Source organism: Copidosoma floridanum, unplaced genomic scaffold, assembly GCF_036245765.1.
Source record: "Copidosoma floridanum isolate Cflo_tuat_1 unplaced genomic scaffold, Cflo_Japanese_pri ptg000022l, whole genome shotgun sequence".
In the NCBI taxonomy this organism is placed as follows: Eukaryota; Metazoa; Arthropoda; class Insecta; order Hymenoptera; family Encyrtidae; genus Copidosoma; species Copidosoma floridanum.
This window is the reverse complement of record NW_028321899.1, coordinates 6,839,279-6,863,510: the sequence shown is the minus strand read 5'-3', so window position 1 is coordinate 6,863,510 and position 24,232 is coordinate 6,839,279. Positions and strand designations below refer to the sequence as shown.

The 24,232-nt window shown below is 33.1% G+C and overlaps 1 protein-coding gene across 2 annotated transcripts in view; it reads left to right on the top strand.

Moving 5' to 3' along the window:
* Window positions 1-1,959: 1,959 nt before the first annotated feature.
* Window positions 1,960-24,232, top strand: part of Fur2 (furin-like protease 2) — a 918,757-nt gene continuing 896,484 nt past the window's right edge. Inside the window, exon 1 of one of the 2 annotated variants that reach the window (XM_089595005.1) lies at window positions 1,960-2,584. The gene's annotated coding sequence lies outside the window, so the exon portion shown is untranslated. Of the gene's footprint in view, window positions 2,622-24,232 lie in introns of both variants that reach the window. The other variant, XM_089595006.1, reaches the window with a different exon arrangement.

Sequence of the window (24,232 nt, the reverse complement as noted above, 5' to 3'; positions counted from 1 at the left end):
AAAAGCCCACTTTTAAAAGAAGCTAAGAATGCCTATTCAACATTTGCAGTGTGCAAGTTATCAGTTATTAGAGGTGATAAGCATAAGCGACAGCAGAGCCCATGGAGAAAGAAAAGCGAGGATACTTTAATGAATTAGTGTAGTCAATGCACTATTGACTGTGTATTAATTTATTTTTAACCACTTTGAGTTGTCTAATATAAAGACCTAGAAGCGCGCGGTACAGCACTACAGCCTTAGACATTCACTTGGCGGCAAGTTTAAATATACGGAGACTTTGGTGACGTCATTAATGACATCTTTAGAGACGTCTTTAACGACGTCTTAACTTGGGATAGGGAGAGCACTGCTTCCAACAGTGCCAACTTTGTCGCTCAGTCTATAGTCATGCTGATTTTAGTATCTCTTTGGCTGTTTACTAATTGTACAGCAATTCGCTTTATCTTGATCATTGCAGTTGAAGCGGATGGTGGCACTGATGCTAATAGAGCGATAGAAAGGGGATGCGTTCCGTGTAAGCACCAGCGTTGGGTTAGGCGGATTCAAAAATGGAACTTTTTCCCTAGATCGTATATATAGCTATATGTTCCGTCGAGCAGACAGCACAGCAGTAAAAGGGCATTGCCAAAGACGCGCGAAAATTAAAAATTGTAATATTATAACACAAGTGCCCAATGACCTGGGGCGCTCACTGGTCGCTTTATTAAACGATATATATTGTTAATTCATAGCACAAGCGCCTGTCACCCGATGACCCAGAGCGCTCACTGGCCTCTGTATTAAATAATAAAATATTAATTAATGGGACAAGCGCCTATCACCCGATATCCCGGGGCGCTTACTGGTCGCTTTATAAAATAATAAAGTATTAATTAATAGCTCAAGCGCCTATCACCCGATGACCTGGGGCGCTTACTGGTCGCTTTATTAAACGATATGTATTATTAATTAATAACACAACGGTCATCAGATAGGTGCTTGTGCTGTTAATTAATATTTTATTATTTAAGAGAGAGGCCAGTAAGCGCCCTGGGTCATCGGGTGACAGGTGTTTGTGCTATAAATTAATAATATATATCGTTTAATAAAGCGACCAGTAAGCGACCTGGGTCACTTGGTGATAGGCCCTTGGGTTATTAATTAATACTTTATTATTTAATAAAGTGACCAGTAAGCGCCCCGGGACATCGGGTGATAGTTGCTTGTGTGAATAATTAATAGTTTATTATTTAATAGAGAGGCCAGTTAGCGCCCCGGGTCATTGGGTGATAGGCACTTGTGTTATAATATTACAATTTTTAATTTTCGCGCGTCTTTGGCAATGCCCTTTTACTGCTGTGCTGTCTGCTCGACGGAACATTCTTCCCAGATCGTATAGCTATATATACGATCTAGGGAAAAAGTTCCGATATTGAATCACCTGTCTTATCTTGCACCGCGGGTAAAACTCATTACACCGTGTGATAAACTCTACAATTCAGGATTTCAGCCTCCCCAGGTCCGGGCATCGATGAAAGGCTTGCCTGGCCAGGCCATAGACTTTGGATAAGCCTTTGGATAAGCCTTTGGCTTCGATCACATTCTTGACAGAAAGGCAATAAGATACTACACTTTTTTGAAAATGTCAATCGGGGCTCTTGGCGCAGTATTTTTAAGAAAGTACAGTACTTAAATACGGTTCTCCAATCATTCCCGCTGTATACTCCTCTTGCTCCCATTATTTCTTTAATCCTTATTTTTCCCTTATTTTCTCATTCGCTTATTTTCTTATCGCATTTTCGAATTTGCGTGCAATTTGCAAATGCAAATGCAAACTCTTTGGAGTTGGGGTCTAATGCCTGATTCCGATTTTCAATAAACCGTGATTACCTGTGAGTTTTACTGTCACAATTCACATTACTCGTAGTCGTGGTACATATTGGTTTCGTTTTTCGTGTGGACGGTCGGTTGGTCTAGTTCCTGAAGTATGAATTGTAGCTGTACGACTGAATATGGGCCTATAGGTGTAGTTCCTTGAGGAGTGGCATAGAGTGACCGACCACAAAAAAAAACGTACCCATTAAAATGAGAAGCCCCCGTGAGCCCTCCTAGGTGAATTGACAGTCACATCCGAACTCTGTCACCGTTATTGAAGATTGGAATCAGCAGCTGTAAAAGTTTTTTGAATAAAAAAATAATGTAACGTCATTCTTCACTCGGATTAAATTATTTTGTGTACATATATTTGTGTAGTATTCTTATTTTATTGTTACAAATATTAAATTTTTATTCATAGAAATTGTAATTTTTCATGCAGTATGTAATATGCCCCATAAAATTCAAGTTAACTAATTGAAAGTATAGAAAAACAACGATTTTTCTTCAAATGTTCATTCACTAGTGGCTTTAAAATTCTAGCCACATTTTTAAAAATGTTACGTTTGATAAACTTATTGTTTGTGACAGTTTTTTGACAGGCTGGATGACAGATTGTGCACAAGTAAAGAGAAGACTGAACATGAAAGAAAAAATTGTTTCATGAGAAATTATAAGGATTTGCTGCCAATTTGTTGTTATTTTTCAATTCAAGCTATTAATTGATAAGGTATTAAATTACAAAAAATTACTGAATTCCAAAGAAGGTATAATTTAAAAAAAATTATTATTTTTAAAAAACAGAGATTTTATTGTATCAAACATTCATATTCCTATAGTTGTGTGAGATACGGTTTGATTTAAAAAACTAGTGTTTTTAATTTTTTAAGCCATCAACACCAACACATTCGTATTAAGCATCAACTTAGTTAATGCAATGTTATTTTGATGCCTGAATTAATGATTGTACAATAGTTAATCTTGTAACACATTTGCATCTTGAATTCATGTTTTAAAATAGTTGTTTCATTGTTTACTATAAATGAAACGTATTATTGATCAGATGAATTCAGTTGATGCAGTTTTTTATTTTATACATTTTTTTTCTAAGAGGAAAAGTTGAATTCAATTTTATTCATGGCCTTTAGAAAATCTTACAATGTCTAATACATAATTCAGTGTAAACTTATATAAACCAACTCAATTTGATAATTTCTACATTTTGTATAAAAATATCTATTACAGACACTTGGAAAACCTTAACTAATTTCAACTGGAATTCAATTGAAATTACAATTAAAAAATACACGTGAATCTTATAGTTATTTAAATACTTGAAAAGTCTTATGCGATTGACGCAGTAGGTGCAACCATGTACTATATGGTCATACATGAACAGGTATTTTAAGGCATCAAAGAAATCAATAAAACAGTTGTGAATTCTTTTTTATCTAAAGCAAAAAAAAAGTAGTAAAATCACCTTGTCCAACCATTGGAATCTGATTATTTAGAATATAATTTTTAATTAAATATATTGGATGACATTCATCCATTTGCGATGATAACAATGATTATGATTATTGTGCCTATATATATTTCAATGAATTAGACTATGAAAAAGTTTATGTCAAAACATATTCTAATTATTTTTAAAATTCCTCCTGTAACAATTGGTGACTTGTCTAAAATCAACCAAATATATAATTTTAAGTAAAACTTATAATACAGCTTCTAGTGGAGTAATAATTTGCATATAGAACTAAAAGAGCACGCATTTAGATGGCTGTTAAAATGAAGTTGTTCATGCAATTATTAATATTTTTGAACTGTTTTTATGAGACGTCACGTATCAGTTGTTATCCACTAGTTATGTTTTCTACGCAGCATTAGAGCCTTCTAAAAGTTATTTTTTCTTATGGGTTTTAACTATGAAATGGGTATGAGGAATATTCTGCCGTGTGGCGGTGCTCGTGAAGGCATGGGGATGAAAAGCGCCAAAGTCAAACTAAACTAAATTGCTCAATTTTTATATATTAGAGATCGATAAATATGAGTATGAAAAAAGACTACAATAAAGAAAAATAATTTTAAAAAAGTTATAATCGTGCTAAGAACTGTATATAGCAGGAGTTGGTACATGTAAATATAACCTACTCATTAGATAAAGGGCCAGTAATTTTTTTAATATTTAACATTCAATACAAAAATTGAATGTTTTTAAGCTTTTAATCACGGTGCAGGTATCAGATGGATTACTTTCTGTTACTAAGATTGGAGCAGAATTTTGGGTGTCTTCCTTCCTCGTTTCATTTTACTAATATATAAAGCAAAGTCGCTAAAACTGTTGTAATCGCTAACCGCCAAAACTACTGAACCGATTTTGCTAAAATTTTGCATACTGATTCTTGATGATTCCGAAAAAATTTTCGAGTAGTTTTTTTCTTGGAAAATTTAATAACAATAGCGATAAATAAGCTCAAAGTTTCGCTAAAATAAGCTAGCTTTGCACTTAAGTTCAGTAGGATCCGCTTGGTGGCGTCGAGGTAAAATTGAAGCCACCCGCAATTAAAGATAGTGTAGAGTGGTTATAAGATGCCCCATCGAGTTGTCGATTATCGTAGTCGATCATCGGCACTACACCATAAACAGAGTAGTACATCGTGCAGCTGGGCATTGCGACTACCGATGACACTCTTCTTTCATGGACAAGTGGAATAAATCGGGTTTTACCCCGGATCGCCAAAATAACCGAGTGCCACGGAAAAATAGGCGTTCTAAACATCAACGTCTCCAATGGAATTACCAGGAGACGTGTCCAGGGCACAAGCTGCTCCAGCACTTCAGAGCTTTGTGGTCGTTCAACTATCCGACCTGGTGCCGTCAGAAAATTTTCTACTTCAAATGCGAGCCAGGGAAGACAGCCCTGAAGAGTACGGGCAGCCACGATGGCCTCCTTCTTAGTGGTCGTCCCTACGGCATACCTACAGAGAAGGTATTCTCCAGGCCCACTTTCATGACTAACGATGAACGGTTGGTTATCCGGGGAACGACCTGAAGACGAGATATTCTTTGGTCAGTGGCTTACTTCCCTCCTGTACGGTCTCCGTACACAGAGACTCAAAGGATAAGAGTCAAGCTACCCGCAGCTGGCTCTCCATCATCAAGAATAATAATAAGGAATAGCTGCAAGTTTCACCACTGGCCCTTTTCAAGGCCATTATAAGTATTTACGTTCCTTACTTAACCATCAATCTCATCAGTTCTTTTAAGGGCCACCTAAGTTTAAATTACCTTGCCAACAAATACATTTTTACTATGATTTCCAGAGACGATTCGTCAACTAAAAGACTGTAAAGCCGGCTACTATTAAACCAAATCAGTCATTCACTGGCAGACGTTACGAGCAGAGTTGTTCGTCGCAAGGCTGGGAACCCCGGTGACCGCCGACCCTATATTATCCTCTCGACTTTAAGCATTCAACCAAGAATCGTTGATCCTCTCCAAGGTCTGTGCTGGGAGAACCTAACAGCTATGAAAAAAAAATAGTAAAAGTGAGATAACGGGACAGTTTCCAACGGGCAAGCATCACAAACCGACCTCTCCACCTTAGATCACTATAAGTACTCAGTCTGCAAAAAAAAAAAAGGTGATTTAGACACCAACGTCTTCGATTTTATACCAGGAAACGTTGGGAAAGAGCTCTTCAACTAACTCCAAAGCTTTAAACGTTGTAGTTCCCGAGAAATACCATTTAGGACAATTATCGTCCCATGAAAAATGTGTATTTCAGAATTGAAAGATGAATTTACTGTAGCAATATTTCGAGCACATTCAGTTTTTCTATTTCATCCATAAGATCAGACTTTTTTGATTTTTTTAAGAAACCGCCAGCATCTGCAAGATCTTTGGGATAGTCAAGTAGATCATACGTGGCCACCTCTGTGATGTTAACATCTTTTTGAATTAAAAGCCCAACATATTCTGTTAAATTTACGAGTTCTTCAGTATTTTGAACTTTTTAATCATATTTGATAACAGTTTTAGATTTCTTAGAATAATTTAAATTTTTCACTATTACCTTTGAAAGGCGATCGAAACCACTTTTTTTTGTCCATGAAACATTCATTTATAAAATTTTGTAACAATTTTTCTCCATTAGCTTTTAATGTTAATAAATATGGAAGTGATTTTGTCATGTACATATTTTGCAAGCGATGTGAGTCATCATTGTTATTAAAAGTAAACTTTGACCTTAATGAATTAATAATGTTCGTTACATCTTCCTCATCTTTGTTCATCTGATATTTATTCTATTCATCGTGACTGAATGAATCAATATTATTTGCAGCATCGCTTTGCATGTCACGACAACAAATTAATGATTCATGCATAGCACTTTTAATGGGATACAGTAAAATCCATTTTTGCATTGCTTTTTCGTTTTGCGTAATGCCGAGACCATGCCACTAGATACAGCTGTTGACCGATTTTGTGACTGTTCTAAAGCTATATCGTCACCAACTGCATAAAAAACGCCGTCTTTTCTTTTCACTCATGTCATACCTAGTTCGAGATCATTTTTAACAGTATTCGGTAATGCGTCATGTCCTGGAGATATAAAGAAACACCTCTAGTCTAGAGGAGATGATTTAAAATAGAAAAATATGGTAGCATTCGTCTAGTGGAAGTTGACTGTAAATTGAAATTCCCTGTTCTGTCTGCTTTTATAGAATCAAATAATACTTCGACCATTTCACAAACATTATTAAAAAATTAAAAAATTTTGATTTTTAATAGAAGTTTTGAAAATCTGTAAAAAAATTAACGGCTTTTTCTCCTATTTCATCAAATATTGTATGAACTTTAATATACCCTATTGTTGCGGTCCAATAAAAACCAATAAAAAATTCATTGATTTTACCATAGGATTTTTCTATTGGTTTGTTATCGGTATTTGCACCCGTAAATCCAAATAAAATCCGAAATGGTCAAAAATAGATTTTCTATATCATTTATTATAACTAGGACATGATTGAACAAAAATAAATTGACAAATTTATGTCATACCATCCGGATGGTAACACCAAAACGGGGGGACTAAAGTATTTTTTACAAAATTCTAATAAAAATTAATAACTAACTTTTCTTTCAATTTACATATAAAATACTCTAATCCCCCCGTTTTGATGTTACCATCCGGATGGTATGACATAAATTTGTCAATTTATTTTTGTTCAATCATGTCCTAGTTATAATAAATGATATTGAAAATCTATTTTTAACCATTTCGGATTTTATTTGGATTTACGGGTGCAAATACCGATAAGAAACTAATAGAAAAATCCCATTGTAAAATTTTATTGGTTTTTATTGGACCGCAACAACAGGGTAGTCACGATAAATAACAGATTCTTGAAACGCATTGAATTGTGGTATAGAAAGAAATTCCAAAAGGTAGCTATTGTTACAAAATTTTAAATATTCATAAATCTGGAGTGCTCTTACACTTTCGTAAAAAAGCTTGTGTACCCTTATCTCTCTATTATAGTGTAAGCCATTAAATATCGATTTAATTGTATTTTTCCCATAAACATCTGTTTGTTCTAATACATTTTCTATACCACTGCCAGATAAATATTGCCCTAAACAACGAAGCCAATTTTCTTGTAAATGAAACGTCTCAATTCGGAGTATTAATTTTGGAAAATAATGAAATAGTTGCATTTGAATTAATTTGGCTATGAAATATATGGTCATACCGGCTGTTAAAACGCTGTATTTTTTGACATTACGTTCACTTGATGTCACAAAACTTTCTGCTCTAAAAATTACGCTTGGAGAAGTAGGCGAGTGCGGAAGTAGAGGACAAAATCCAACGATGGAGGCTGATTGATTATTTATACTTAGCATTTGATGAAAATGACTCCAATTTGGAATAATAACATCGTCATTACGACTTAAGAGGTGGTGTCACAATATATAGTCAATGCGTGTTCTGAAATACGTTATGTGCTCCAAAATAGACAAGTTAAAACAAATGTGGCAACGCTGCAAGAGGCGAAAACCCTCTGTACATTTATACGTATAAGTATAGATACGTTCGGAGGTTATATTGTACGTCAACATTGAGTTGGTGGTGAAATCTCTGTTGCAACATCTTCACAGATCTTTGAATACACACTTTAAATTTGTTATAACTAAACAACGGTGAAGCTACGGGTGCTGTTCTTAAAATATAATGTTTAAAACATACTATTTAACAATATATTTCAATTTCAGCAGAGTCTGAAATTTTTTTTAATTGCAATCTGTAATATACTCTTTTTCCGATAAGAGTACGTGTAGAATAGATCACTCATTTGTAGAAAACGGTGAAGCTAGGGTGTCTGAAATTTTAATATGTTATTCTACGTATAATTGTTAGATTAAAAAATTTTTTCAAGGCGTTCCTAAATTTTTGGATTTTGTGACACTACCCCCTTAAAATCCAAATCAGTTCTGTGTGGTGGTGATTCACTGTATTTAAAAGACAATCGATGTTAGCAAAATTCAAGATTTTTGATTTTTTATTTGTAATTTAACAAGTTTCAAGACGTTGAAGTGATGAAAAATTAATTGTAACATTTTTAATACTTTCCTTCGATGTAATATTGAAAGTCAGTTGAATATTCTTGATAAAATACCGTTGACGTCACATGTGTTGTGTTTTTTCCACTTAGAGTTTCTTCGGAAAAATCATTATTGCCGATAGCACCGTGTAAAAATAATAAACTATTTTTTACAATACTGCTAGTAGTTATAACTACATCATTGTACTCGAGATGATATTTTTTTTATCAACAGATCATCCAATTCTAGTAATTCTTTGAAATTCATGCTATGTGCTAATTTAGATAAAATTTGTATGATACGATTTGTTCGAGTTAAATGGTGCATCGTTTTAGCAAGAGCAATGTGCCTCAGAGTAAGCAAACCCTTGGGAATATAAATTATGTTCATAAGTAATGATTTAGCTTTTCGTAATTTACTATCACTCAATTTTTTGCTGTTATGTTGCAAAAATAACTTCAATTTGGTGGAAGCTCAAAATTTTGTAATAAATGAACTAAAACGATATTATCACAGACGTAACTATTAATACTCGTGTCTACTGAATCGATTTCACTTTTTAAAATATTGATACATTCACGAAGTTTATTTTTAGGATCATTTAACTCTTTAAGTTTCAATATAACTTGTTCAAGTGGTACTCTGACGAAAAATATTGTTGCTGAACTTGAATTACCTTGAGAATGAAAAAACATAACTTTTTCTCCGTACTTTTGTTTTGATAATTTTTTTGTTTTCTATTGTCAATAAAATACTCAGCATCCAAAAACTTATTGATGTTGTCTCTCACAAAAGTAAGTTCGAAAGCTAAATCGCAAGTATGAATATTTTTCATTACTTCTTGGAAAGCTTCGCTAGTTACTTAAGGAGCTCAATGGAGAGGTATCCCTGTTTTATTTTGGGATTCTTTTGGAATATACAAATAACTTTTCAAACATACATCATGGTATTAAAATCCACGGGCTAGAAGATTTTCAGGAGTTTCATACGAGCACGTTTTTGTAAAAACTTTATCCATTTTCAAACGAGCAACATTTAAAAATTTTTCTGGATCTTTAGGTTCTAATATCACACTAGTTGAACATTCTTTATTTTTACTACGCTTATCACAAATCAAACACATACTATTATCACAGTCTAACATTACAGAACGCGTTACCTTTTGAGCATCCGATAAATTTGATAAAAACGATTCAACATCGCTTTGAGTATGTTGAAAAACTTTGGTCCGATTTTCTTTTCTTGAGTTGCTTTGGTATTGTTGGAATAGTTGATATCTTTTAATCCTTAAAAATACTTATATTTACTAAATTAATTGACAAGTACGTATGGTGTACCAAACTGTTATATATATATATATATATATATATATATATATATATATATACATACATATATATAGGTACTAAGACATGACTTGATAATTTTACGTGGGAGATCCAAAAATGCAATTGACTTCTTTACAAGTCGCTTTTGGAGTTATTCGGTTAAGCCAATAACATAGAACTTATTCGATTATTCAAATTTGTGAATATTCAACAAAAAAACCCCCAGACCATAGAATCCTACGTAACAGTATTTAACCACGAAGATATATGCCATGCCTGCTTATTAATTATTTGTTATGGAGTAGTAGACTGTTTACTCAAACATAGTACTGTAGTACTTCATACAGTTCCACAGAAAAAACTATGATCCTGACGAAATGTAACACTATTCGTTTTTTCCCGTTTAAAATGATGTTGAAAATTTTGAATCTGGTTACTCAACGTTGAAAACAGGAATTGCACTGCAATTGCAAGGATTTTAATCAATTTGAAGCGCCAATCACCAAAATGAATACACTTAAAGTGATGCATTCTGGTGTTTGCGAGAGGAGTAGGCATAGTTCCGATATTAGGGTCCATTTACCCCTGTGGTAAAATTTTGTAAATATGTGGCTGTTGCGACATTGGAGTCAAATTATGCATTACTCTTATCCTTATACCCTCACTTGGTCGGTTGAGCTGGGACAAGAGTAACTTAATCGGTTGAGTCGGGAAAATCATAGTGAATCGCTTAGGTTTCGTACCGATTACGGAAAATTGATAACTCTAATCGTTTCAAAAGTTTGTTTAAACGAATCTACACAAAAAAAATGCTGTCCAGTCCTAACTTAATTTTAAAAAAAATTGAGTTAATCGATTTGTCCAGAAAGCCACAGATGTTATCACGTGGTGTGTCTAGCGAAAATGTTTTATTTTCATACTTTTCGAAGGCTCTAAAAATCGGAAAAAAGGTATTTTTTCAAAATTTAAAAATTTTTTACTCAAAATCTGTAGGATTTAAGAATATGTACACATACTCATTAGTTTTTGTTCCAAATGTGCCGAAGTGTTTGAAAATATTTTTTTAGAGCAAAAAAACAACTAAGAATTTGTTTAAAAAAAAAATATTTTACTTAAAATTTTTCCAAGACTATTTCCAAGATAGGATGGAACATAGTTTATGTCGAATGTTTGTGGTAGCTATTATCAAACAAAACGTTCTCATATTACTATTTCACTCAAAAGGAGTATTTTTAAAGATATTACGTTTTTGGTTTATTTATACAAAGTGTGTTCAAAAAGTAGAAAAAAAATATTTATGTACTCGTCAATGTTTGTTTTCCCCTATAAAGTGATCCCCATCAGATACGATATATATACTCAGGTATGTCAAGCTAGCACTACTGAGTTGAATATTTCATTTATAATGTGCACCATAATTCGTTGCTAATTTATCGCTAATTCTTTGCCAAATAATATAATTGGTGCTGCAGCCAGTTTATAACAAATTTACAGTGTGCTAGTTTGACATCTAGCTCACACTACTTTCTGCGTATCTCCTTGTAGGAGGAGCTTACACCGAGAAAAGTGGTGTAAAAAAAACATTTATAACTATACTCAAAATTGCTATATTTTTTAGGAAAGTAAAGACATACTCACCTGATGACGCAAATTGCTACAGTTGTAACTTTTATTATATTTTAAATTATTAGTAGTATGTAGCAGTCGCACAAAAGTTATTTCATGGCATAATAAAAATTACTATGTCTAAGATAGTAAAAATCATGATAGTATAATTTTTATTAAACAACATGGTCATTTTTATTTTTATTATTTTAAAATGTCCCGAATAGTAAAGTAGAGTTAACTATGTGACAGTAAAATTTCTAATTCCATTGCATTGCTATTCAGTGTGGTAAAAATTAGTATGTTCGAAAGTAATTTTATACGAAGTTTTCATTGATTGGGTGAGATAGTTGAACATCTATTACGCCTATTGACTTTCTTATTTGAGAATTCGACCGTGGTCAGTAGGAACCCTTCGATTCTCAACTTTAGGTGGCTCATCACATGTGTACTATCAGATCATCAGACCTACAAACGTCCGGTCATGACGCTGCCATAGCACAAGTAATCTGTGTCTTTTAATATATAATCACCTTTTCAATAGCCAATGCCAAAATATTACCTGGTACACCCAAATTTTTTCGAAATCATTGAGAAGCTTATGATTTCTACTTTCAATTCCTAATTTTATACAAAGAGTTAAGGTAGTAGTTCAGTTAGGTATATCGTGTGGCATACTGCACTGTAGAGCATGCATACATAGGTTTATCCTGTGTCATCTATAATTTTCACCCTAAGTCACGGTAAAAATTCAAAGAATAGTAAAATTTATAGTTAGTCACTATAATTTTTATAGCAGAGTTTATAATTTTTATCCTTAGTCGGGGTAAAAATTCCTCTTACTCTCTCTGTAGCAGTGCTGCTACGCGCTGCCGGAGGAGAAGTGAGACCAGCTGTCTGCTTTGACCACATAACCTGCTGTTCGTGAACACGATCGACACTGTATTAGTCCACTTGTGATTATGAATCAGAGCTTCCTCGTAACTTACAAAACTTCTTTATGAACGAGTATCCCGCGAGGCTAAGTTTGGAGGTAACTGGGCTCTGGCCTTAATAAAACTGCAGTTGCGACTGCTTCATGCCCTTTGTGTCAAGAAAAGTCTAGCCAACTTATTACGGTGTGCCCTGGTAAATACAAATGTATTCTCCAACATCGACATCATGAGTACGTAAACACCATACGGCACGTACGCATTAGATACCGTGTTGATCGTGTTAATGGAGAGCAGGTTATGTGGTCAAAGCAGACAGCCAGTCTCACTTCTCCTTTAGCGCTGCAGGCGCGCCGCGAAGCTGATATAAAGAGAGTAAGGGGAATTTTTATCCTAACTGAGGATAAAAATTACAAAGCTCTGCTGTAAAAATTATAAATTTGTCTGTTCCCTGAATTTTTACCGTGAATCAGTGTTGAATAACCAATTGATCCACAGTGACCTGGAACTTTATGGTCAAGAATTTGAAATAATTCAGTTCACTTGAAATTAACACTTGTACTCTTTATTAGAATATAGAGAACTGCGAAGTACAAGAATTTAACAGAAGTAATTACAGAAATTGCTTGAGCTAATAATTAGTGCAGTGGGAGAAGTTACTTGAAGAAAAAATGAAAAAGTTTAACTTACTTAACTACCATATGTTTTTAATTAATAAAATATTAGTAAAAATATTACTAATATAGTTAGCAATGTCGAGTGCTTATATTCAAATTAGAAATAATGTCTCTTTTATTTTAATCCTAAACATTTTCCCCCAACCTGGCTTCGAACGGAGTAGAAGCAAATAAACAAAGAGTAATATAATAACCAGTAAAACTTAGCTCTAAGAATAAAATAATATTTCAATCATAGATCAAAATGATACAACGCAATAATAATTTTAGTGTTCATCAACAGAATTCAACTCCTCATTATAACGCGAAAGTATTAGTTTACTTATTGGTCTTATGAAAGTTGAGTCAGCCGTTTTCACGCGAACGGAAGCTTCTGGCCTAAGGCCAGCAACTTAAAGGCTTAACCTTATTTTTAATTAATACTAAATCTCTTACTGTAAGAGACTAGCGCTTCCAATAACTTTGAGCTAACTGTGTAATAAACTTTTCACGCTGAGTACTTGAAATTCTTTTATCAGTAAAGTCCGGTTCAGGCAATATACAAACAGGCTTAAGATTTAAAAAGTGAGCTGCAGTGAGAGTTTCAAGATCAGTCAGGTCATCTGTTAAACGAGATATAGGCCTAGAATTGAGTCAAGCCTCAATTTTACAAAGCACAGTAGCAAATTCGACGAAAGTTCAAACCTGATCTCTGACAACGCGTCTAAGGTGCTTGACCGACTTTACCGTGGCTTCCCATATACCACTTCAGTAAGGAGCTCCTGGAGGATTAAAGTACCTACTAGTTCTTAATTGTGATAGTTCATCAAGCATGGACGATGAATCAACCAGATCCTGCCAGCGTTTTCTCATTTCTGAAGATGCCCCAACAAAATTAGAACCATAATCACTATATAGTTCACTGCAATGTCCTTGTCTAGCTGTAAATCTTTAAATCTTTGGAATGCAGCGGTGAACACTTCAGTGGAATAATCCTCTACCACCTCTAAGTGAACAGCTCTGGTCGACATGCACACATAGATCGTGACATAGCCTTTAGTTGTACCCTTTCCACGAGTCTTAAAAAAACGAACAGAGAAAGGACCCGCGTATTCAATGCCATTTTTAGTGAAATCACGGGAGGGTTAAACTCTAACCTGGGGCAAATCAGCCATTATTTGAGAGGCGGTAATCCTCGGATGTAAATCTTTTACATTTAAGACAACTAGATATGAGAGAGCACACTGTTTGTCGACCTCTTAAAATCCAGTTCTCTAATCGACACATATTCAAGAAAAACTGTGGGCCCCCGTGTAAAGACAATAGATGTGCACGCTGAATCACTAGTTTTGTAAAATGATTATTTGGAAAAAGAACAAATGAATGTTTCATGTCAAAAATAAGGATAGAGTGGCTCAACCGTCCCCCCACACGGATAAGCCTTTCGAGTATGAATGGTTTAAGTTTGATTTGGCTACAATAGTACATAATAATGTGGCAATTTAAAGGACGTTGGATCATCTAACTGTTGAAAATATGATTTTTCGGCCTTAAAGTGTTTAGACTAATGTATAAAGACAAGAAGGTGCTTAGAGTTACGATGCTGGGCGATAGACAAAAACAAGCTACTCCTACTCTTAATGGCTTGCTGACATAAGCAGGATAATTCAGACTTCACGATGTTACGCTTCGCAATTTTAAGGCAAATTTTGAAAATAAACTTGAGGCAATAAGCGGTAACTCTCAGCAAACTCTCTAAATTGAATATTTTTCATAAATCTTCCAACTAACATCAGGTGCACTCTGAAGACGTGTCACAACAGTATCACTTTGGTGTAGATCAATAGTAAAGTCAGTAAAGTCAACCTTTGATCTAAGGTTGGGATAAGAAGAACTTATCTGATGTAAAATATCAGGGCCCTTCAACCAGTGGTCGAGGTCTACGAATTGAGAAGGGAGTAATTCTCGTGAAGCTGCATCCACAGGATCTTGTTTTCCTTGAACGTGGTGTCAAAGGACCCTGAGAACCGAATTATGAATTTGGCTACGACGGTTGACTAAAAAGGTTGGTCAACGGCAAGGGTGAGTACTTAACCAGTGCAGTACGTCTTGTGAATCTGACCAAAGATGCATCTCATCGACCCTTTGTTTCAACGTCTGAGTGAAATGATAAGCTAGCTTGGACAACAGCTGCGCTGCATAAAGCTCCAATCGAGGGATGCTTACCGTTTTGATTGAGGCCACCTTTGACTTAGCCATTTATAGTGAAACGAAAACCTTAGCGTTATATACAATACGAGTGTAAATCACAGCGGCATACGCAGCTTTGGACGCATCGGCATACCCGTGTAACTCAACGGAGTGTGCCATGGGAATGAAATGGTTTCATCGAGAGATTCTAACTTGATTAAGAAGATGAAGGTCATCGAACCATTTCAACCAATTACATAAGGTCTTCTTCGGTAACTCTGTATTACAGCTTAATTTTATCAACCACAAGGTTTGTATCAAAATCTTTACAAACACTATAACTGGAGCTAGCATACCTAGTGGGTCATACAATCGTGCAATCTGAGAGAGGACCGACCTTTTAGTCCAGACCGTCTTAATCTGATTTGATTTCATATTGTACCCAAAGTAATCCTCTAGGGGATACCAGACAAATCCTAAGATCTCTGTGTAAGGATCACCCAGACAACGAGAGGGAGTATCATATCAGTCATTAACTTTAGAGAAAAATCCTTTAGTAACTCAGACTCATCAGAAACCCACTTATGTAACGTAAAACCACCAGCCTTCATTATACTTACTAATTGACTTACTTTTTCAAAAGTTTCTAAATAGCAGTGAGCACCTGAGATAATGTCGTCCATATAAATTTCGTTTTCGATAATAGGAGCAGCCAGGGAGAACTCGTTCTCATGATCATGAGCTAACTGCCTAATTACTTGGAAGGCTAAGTAAGGAGAGCAAGCCAATTCATAGGTGGCTGTCCTTAATTGATTAATTAAACGGTGATACAAGGCTTCATTATTTTCCTACGTTTTTCATGCTCAAGTGCATGTGATTTTTCTTTTTTAGTACAATAGTTATTGACAATAATTGTATCATAATAAAAATGCTGCTATGACCACAGTACTGTATTTTTCCGGAATAAAAATATCCGTTAAAATCTCCAAAACAGTAGTGCTGGGTCCAGTTGACAAAAACTGATGAGTAAAACGTGAAAAATAATACCGTAGAAAAATGATACATGAACTGTATCTGCAGACAAAGTCATAATTTTGCAAGTATCTGTTGTTTTTTTCATATATATAATCATTTACCTTCTATTAATCTGGCACAACAGGCTAAACTATGTTTTGTTACGAAATCGATAACTATAGTTTCGAGTAATCAAGATGTATACATATTATCATTAAGATACGTTAAACGGGCATGATTGAAGGATAATGGAAATGTTTTACAGTTTGTTGCCGATATAAATATATATTTACTATCATTCTGGTAGGACGTTCCAAATACTGCAAATCATAACATCGATGTACGCAAAACATACTTATATTGTAAAAAATTTTAAAGTTTGTTTAGTTTTAGCGGTACTTCTGAATCGATAGAAAATTTCTGACCTACACGCTAATATTTTTATTTTTTGCGTATCTATTATCATTTATGAGATACTTGCGAAATAAAATTGTAAACACGTTTTTTGTTATGACGCTGTGCATTTTCGGTGCTTTATACATTACATATCGTCTCATATGGGTCTGATTTACCTAATATTAAAAAAAGCATTCCTGGATATAAACTTTCCGGTTCAGAAGTTCCATGATTGGTCTAAGTTGGGGTCGTTCTGTAAAGGTGCTATGTATATATAGACATAATTACTCATCATTTTTCAACACAACTGAGAAACAGAACAGAGTACTCGGGCTCAAAGTGCCCTGAGTACAAATGCCTCATTCTTATAAATTTTTCAACAAAGGAATGGAGAGTACAGGGTCATCTAGCTAAAGGTATTAGTATTCATAATATCCTTATGATAAATACAAACACAATGGAATAACTGATTCGTCGGGTTAAAGGCGCTTGTGTTGATAGTAATTAAATCAGAAATTACGTAACACAAATAATGTTTGCGAAAAAAAGAGCCGAAAAAATGTAATAACGCTGAATGAATATTTATACATAATGTAGTAGCAAGTAACATAAATGATGTATTGAAAGTCTTTATATATGAAGAAAAAGGTTGTAGAATTAGTAATTAGAAAATGGGACTGTGATTTAAATTAATTTATGTAAATTATGCAAATTATGTAAATTATGTAAATGTAAACTATAGGATTAAAGAAATGTTATAATTTTGTTTATATAGATCACTGTACTGAGTTCTTTTTCTGGACCTAATTGGTTGAAAACTAATATATATATACACACACATAACACAAATAATAATATAGGATTCTCAAATGAAATGCATTGTGTTCACAATACTTTAATAAACAATACAAACAATATGCTAAGTACAGTAGGGGTTGTCATTTGAAAGTCTCTATTGATAGATAATCACGGTTTACATTTTTAAAAAGACGTAGGAGACAGACACGGTTATTGGGTTGAAATCGTTTTGATCGTGAATAATCAATCAATAAATTTTTTTTCAAATCGAAAAGGGTCAGTACAGGATTATTGGACTAATGGTACTTATCATTATTATTAATTTCTTTATCTTAAAAACTTAACGATAATTGCGAAAAAACGTTTAAAAACAGTTCTAGGTAGCCGTATTACAGGCACTGTTATTGACAATAATAAATAAGTCATTTAAGCAAGATATTAAATAGGATTTTTGGGTTAAATGAGTTCCTGTTGTAAATTACTAATATAACTCACGATAAAAACAAGTCAGTACGGAGTCATCAAATCAAAGGTACTTGTATGCTAAAAGTAACTTATTTTAACTTCAAGACACACGCAGTAGTTGTAATCTAATAATAAGTTTAAACAAGAAGCAAGACACAGTACGAAGTTATGAAATTACAGTTTCTTAAGTCATTATATACTTGGTCATAGTAATTTTGTGTCTCTTTGGTAGTGTGACTTTATGGAACCAATTATAATTGAAGTACATTTACGTAACTTTTTCATGAGTTTATTATACAATGCAGGAGAGTGTTATATTTTGAATTTGTGTATTCTACCGATTTCACTTACGTTTTTTATGAGTGAAAGTAGTTTTTATTAGTCTTACGACGATAGTTATTTTATATTTTTATTGATGAAAGTAAAAATAGTTCATTATAAAAAACATCGAAAAAATGTTCTATTCCAACTTGTAATAAAATTACATAATACAATATCTGATATTATAACCTTTTTACGATCGAACACAAAGAGTAATAATTGCGATTACATTTCTATGAAATTTCACTTTTGTATTTATCATCTGTTCAGCCTATCGCAATCTTCTACTAACAAAAACAAAATGTCCATTAAGAGCGAGAGCCCGAGATTTACTATTATTTTTAAAAAGTTAATATTGATTTTCGTAAAGTGTAAGTCGTTTTACGTATCGCAAATACTATGATGATGCTCTATTTCCCCTCAACGTTGGCATTATACTGTGATAACGACACATGCTGTATGAAACGCACGTGGGTACTGATAGTGGATTTCATTGACATTGTAATAATATCATCAAAATTCTATTTTCCCCTCAACGTTGGCATTATAAACGACGCAAGCAGTAAGAAACGCTCGCGGGTACTGTAGTGCGACTCATCAACATTTAAGGTTCAATTTCTTCACAGTCATATTCGTATTACAAATATTTTTATCGCCATTTGCAAACTGTATACAATTTCTTCACAAATTTCCCTTATTGTGCTATAAAGTCAACTGCACTGAATTTTGAAAAATTTACATATTTTAAAAAAGCACTGAATAACTGGGAAAAAAAAAATTATTATCAACTTCAGTGATGTAGACACTATTTTATGACGTCAACTTCCAAATTTATAAATAGTAACAAAAATCCTCTATGCGTGATAATTACTGTCTGATAGTTCAACTAACGTTACGGAGTCTATGAGATATTGTTCGGATTTGTCGTTTTTCAACGACAATAAAATAATATACTTCGTGAACCAAAAAGTTCACATTCATAAAACAAAAACAAAAAATTAATAATAATCTGCGTTATTTATCGTGCACCGTAACTACTTTTCTAAAACATTTTGAAAGCCTTACATGCAACGCAGCTACTTATGAACGGGATTCTAGACAGCGATAAGTAATTGTTTTGGAATTTTTACAATCCAGACCTGTAGTAAATCAACAATATTAAACTTAGTTTGTTTTAAATAATAAAACAAAAAATACCACATTTGGATCGCCAGTTTTTTACTGAAGTATTTCACATCGTTAATTATTATATGTACTTGGCCAGAGTAGATATAATAAAGTTGACACAAAACACTTAAGAAAAATGTTATATGACGACAAAAAAAATTATTTTACCATTCTATAAATATTGTCAAAACGTACAAAAATGAAAAAAAAGCTTTAATACGTAAACATTTTTTCAGCTACGTTAAAAACCAATATGCCAACAATTTACTGTTTTTTATATTTTTAGCATTGGCTAGTAATGCGGTATACTCCGTTGCAGGATTCTGATATAGGATTTTTTTTATTTTTTACAATTTCTTCTTACAACCTTTGTACACTTTCAAGGGCGTAAGAAAATCTTTTGGAATATTGTAACACAGTGACCTCACAAAACCACGTGATTCCTGTGATGGATGTTATTGTTAGTTAATTTCGTATGGATACTGTTTGAAGAGTCTACCATGCAAATTGTTCACTTTCGAAAGTTAAATAAAAATCATTACCTTTTTATGCCCCAGCTAATTCTCATATTTTCACAAGACTAACTTTCGACAAAAAACTTTTGCTTACAATGATCTTTTTCCCCTCAACGTTGGCATTATACTGATAACGAGACGTGCTGTATGAAACGCACGTGGGTACTGATAGTATATTTCATTGACATTGTAATAATATCAACAAAATTCTATTGTACCCTCAACGTTGGCATTAATAACGACGCAAGCAGGCAGATGTGCTCGCGGGTACTGGAGTTCCATTCATGAGCAAAACAAAAATAAAGCAAAAACAGATACTTTGCTACCTATTTTACACACAAGAAGACACAAACCCCTCAAACATATGTCAATACGTTTTTTCCTGTATCTAATATTTTTTTTTTTTTTTTTTTTTTTAAATTACTCATAATAATTGCAAGATTTTATTGGTAAAAAAAAAAGGTTTGGTCTAAGATTGCGTCTTGTATATCTCATTTTGAGAAAAATCTGCTTTCAAGGTCATTCCTCGGCTTGGTCGACACCATGCGAGCGCATTACCGGTGAAAGAAGCTACTTTGAATACATCGCCTTTTTCGTGCACGTTTCTCGACGCGTTTTCCAAAATTTCACTCTTGGCCGGTTTTATAATGGCAAACCTCGCCGTAATTTTTCATTCGCTTTTACGGAGAAGAGAGCTAGAAATCGGAGAAAACCCGCTATAATATGAGCTCGAACAAATATTTAAGGACACACGCGAAATACTATATGATATGATATAAAATGGACGCGCCTTAATGATTCAGAAGACTTCCCGAGAGGGGGGGGGGAATAAAAATAGAGGTAGTCGCGAGGTTAGCCAAAAACAGCGGAACTACAGCGATTTGCCCACCTACGTATTGCCAGCAGTGACAACGTATGATTATACAAATGTCAGCTTAAAAATAGTGTTTTTACTATTAGTGTTATTTTAATAATTATTATTATCATTATCCTCATTAGCATTATAATTATTATTTATACTAGATACCACCATATTCTACACCTGAGTTTAGCAAAACTTTTTTCGGTTGATCGCTAGGGAGTCGATAGCTGGATGTCGTTATGAATAATTTTTAATTCATCAATCAATTTTAGTTTTACTGGAAAATAAAACGATAGTCTTTACTTTCCGAAACAAAGTTATACGATTAGTTACGTACTATAATAAAAAAAGTGAGACATATTCCTTGAATTATTATATTAAAAATAAAAATAATACTGATTTATAATTACAAATATATCATTATACTATCCCAATTTTAAAAGCATATCTCGAAAAACAACATTGGTGATGATACAAGGGACATAAACAGCCAAATATTGTATCAAACTAAATTAGGCAAAACCAGTAGAAAATGTAAGTTATAAAATATACTAACTTGTAATTGCGATCGAGTCAGTTTCAGCGTTCTTGCGATTACATCTACATAATTATCAAAAATCGTGTCACTGAGAAAAATGTAATAAATAGGTACATGACAAATTGTGTACAGTATTTTACATTAAGATAAACAGAATAAGTTTTTTGTCTTTCAACAGTGCAAAATGATTTGAATAAACGTGTAAGGAGAAATCGACAACTCATAGTAGTAGTATACAAAAAAATTGTGTGTAGCAAATATAAGGTTATTAACATGAAATTTTTTGATGATTCATTCTACACCATACATTTTTCAAATGTGATATGTTAAAATCAACGTAAATTTTTTACTATGCAATCATGATTATGTATTTGTCATTTCTATAAACAATAATTTAATATGCAAATCATACAAATTTTTAAGTTTTTCCGATTCATGCAAGTTTCCTTACACCCCAGCATATTGAGAGGACTGACATCTTTTACACAGCCATCAAAAAAATTTTTTTTCTCAATCTTTTTTTAAATAGATAACATATTCATTAAAAATTACATAACTCAATCTAAAACATGTATGATTATGAAAGTATGTTAATCAATAAGCGTAATAAACTAACCAATGTAATATGTCCAGATATTAACTATCTTTCCTAATTTATTAGACTAATAATCTGTGATGTGATTAATCAGTGATCTTAACTGAGTATATGTATAATTAAGGAGTAGACTATGCATATTAATTATTTATTGACTTCGTTCTATAAGAATTAGTTTTAAATATGTTTTTAACAATTTTTTCTTTTTTTTACTCATATTTGAATATTATTTTTAATTTAATTTACTTTAATTTTGTAATAAAATATTTTTTGTTGATATTCAATAGGAGCAGTGGCTCTATATTTGTGAACATTTATAATGTTTTGGTTATTAAGAATCCTGAGTCCTTAGCCACTAAAATAAAAAAATCTAATCTAATCTAATCTCTTCCTCTCTTTCATATTCAATGTAACAGACGCCTCCAAATAATTATTTTATGTAGACACGGTCTAATGACCCCCTATACCTAATAAAACCCCTTATTTTCATACAATTGTTAATACAAAAATGAAATTTAGAATGCAATGATAAGAAATCCTTTTTTTTTGGAGCGTTTGCAAAAACAAAGCAATCATATTTTCCGATTAAAGAGGAATGTAACATTCAGTTATTGCCGTAAAATTCAAATTGTTCAAAAATAAATATTTACTGGAATTTTTCTTACACATGACTGACATCATTTTTAAGTATAAGTTAAAATTTAAGCATTTTTAAGTAAAAATTATTAATGTTGGTTCTGCACCATTGAAAAATAATGTGGCATGATAGAATTGCTATCACATCACTATTAAAAAACAGTAACCTATTGACATAAGAAACTATATATTTATAATTTTTTGTTTAAGGAATATTACTGTTATAAATCCATAATAAACATGTTATCTGACTTTTTATGGAACTAAAATTACTATTAATATTAAAACACGGAAACAAATTGTGTAAAAAATATAACTCTTGCTTTTTTTTTATATATGAAAGTATGTAAATTAGGGACAACATCTTTTTTTTTTAAAAGCAAGAACGCTGAAACTAACTTTAAAGGAATGCAATTACCTTTTTTTTTTCCCTCTTCTCGTCTTTTTCTGGTGCTTAACCGTTGGCTCTGCACTGCTCTGATTTTTATTCTTCGGCCTTCTCCTTTTCCTCTTCTTTTTAGGCTGAGTTGTATCAACTAAAATTAATTACCGTGATGTTAGAAACCAATTTGTTTGAATTTATAACTAACAACAAATCGTCAATACAATAAACTTTAAAGTAATTTACATACATTTAAATTATGTTTTCTAGCTATACATCTAAAAATAAAAGTTACATCTTAACTACACATCAACATGGTTTTTTTAGATTGGTGGTTTCGCATTACTTTGCAAGCCCTTTTTGACCCAATTATCACCCTAAAGGAATGGGGCAGCAGTGACAGCATTACTATCACTTAATGATTGCTAGAGATTTTACAGTGCAGCAGTGACGTTTTAAATAACGGTGCATGACTTGGAAGATGAAATTTGAAAATGATTACATTACCAGTATTGCTACAACTCGCTGCTATTTCCTCATTCATGTTGCAGTCGTCGTTTTCCCCCGGATCAGGTACATTATCAATGACCTGTATTTCGTTGGCAGAGTTGGTTGCATTGCCTAAAAAAATAATTTATTATAATATTCTATGAATCCTAAAATATGAATTAACATGAATAATAGTGAACTTAAGTAAATATATACACGTTTTTAATTTAATGATAAGTAAAACGTGTAACTTGTATTAATTACTATAACGAGACTAATGATCTCGTAGTCAAAGCATTTCTAATTAATGTAAAATTATACCTGTTTGATTATTACCAACAACGTTAATCACATCATCATCACTGTCATCGGGGATTTCGTATTCATTGCGGTACGTTCTGCGAAATTCTACTTCGCTATCAGTAGTAAGTGATGATTCTGAGTCATTATTGTTATCGTCATCACTGCTGGAAATATCAATTATGTCACCATTTTCACTACGTTCTTCTTGTGGAGATGATGGCCTTTGAGGTTGCACTTCAATTTGAGCGTCGTATCGTACAACACTTTCCTCTTCAGCATCGACTTCATCCAAAATTTCTTCGAAATTATGAGATAACACTACTTCATTTCTTTCCTCATGATCTGATGGTGGTTGAACATTTTCAATATTCTCTTGTTGCTGCTGTTGCAGTACTTCTCCACGTTGCGGAAATTCCTCCTCGATGCCAATTCTATTTTGTAATACTGGAACGGGTACATGTTGGTCTTTACCATTCAAGTTTTGGTCTCCGTCTTCAAGCTCTACATCATCTTCTTGCTCTGCATCATCTTCTTGCTCTATCTCAAAATTATGAGGTGAAATTCTGGCCCCGTGTTC